Below are 671 nucleotides of genomic sequence, written 5' to 3'. Positions count from 1 at the left end.
GAGAGAAAGAAGAAGTCTGAAGCAGACTCAGCACAGAGCCGGTCTTGGGGCTCAATGTCATGACACTGAGATCATGACCTGAGCTGAAATCAAGAGTCACATACTTAACCAACTGAGCCTCCCAAGTGCCCCTGGTGTGTATCTTTTTAAGTTATCTTTTATGTTTATATAAATCTAGAAGATAGATAGATAGATGATAGATAGATAGATAGATAGATAGATAGATAGATAGATAGATGATAGATGATATAAAAACATAGCCACACATACTCTGGTTTCTCTTCAGATCGTATAAATCTTTCACCTTTTACTAAAGATTTTTGTGGAGAGGAACACTTCTGAATCTTAACTCAATTTTTTGAGGCCATGTTTTAAACAGGACTATCTGTAAAGTATAAAGAAAGATGTTTGGAAGTCCATCTCTGTCTTCCGTTAAGGCAGTAGGTGGCCTATCATCACAAGATGACTAAGGAAAACTAGTGAGCTAACTGCAATAGGAACATTTTTAGCTTTGTGTGTTTTAAGTGTTATGGTTTCTACTCACAATTAATGTGCTTAGTGCTAAGTTCTGTACTTCGTTATTTTCACTTTGGTTAGTTACTGAAGTGAAAGTCTTTTTAAATAATTTGTTCTTGGGAAGACTGGGTGGCTCAGTGGTTGAGCGCCTGCCT

The 671-nt window shown here is 37.0% G+C and overlaps 1 non-coding gene across 1 annotated transcript; it reads left to right on the top strand.

Annotated features, from left to right (window-relative positions):
- Window positions 1-266: 266 nt before the first annotated feature.
- On the top strand, window positions 267-383 carry LOC112921877 (U5 spliceosomal RNA). Its single transcript, XR_003235322.1, has one exon. It is a non-coding gene; the product is annotated as a U5 spliceosomal RNA (small nuclear RNA).
- Window positions 384-671: the final 288 nt, after the last annotated feature.

Source organism: Vulpes vulpes, chromosome 13 (assembly GCF_048418805.1).
Source record: "Vulpes vulpes isolate BD-2025 chromosome 13, VulVul3, whole genome shotgun sequence".
Lineage (NCBI taxonomy): Eukaryota > Metazoa > Chordata > Mammalia > Carnivora > Canidae > Vulpes > Vulpes vulpes.
This window is presented reverse-complemented; position numbering and strand designations above follow the sequence as displayed.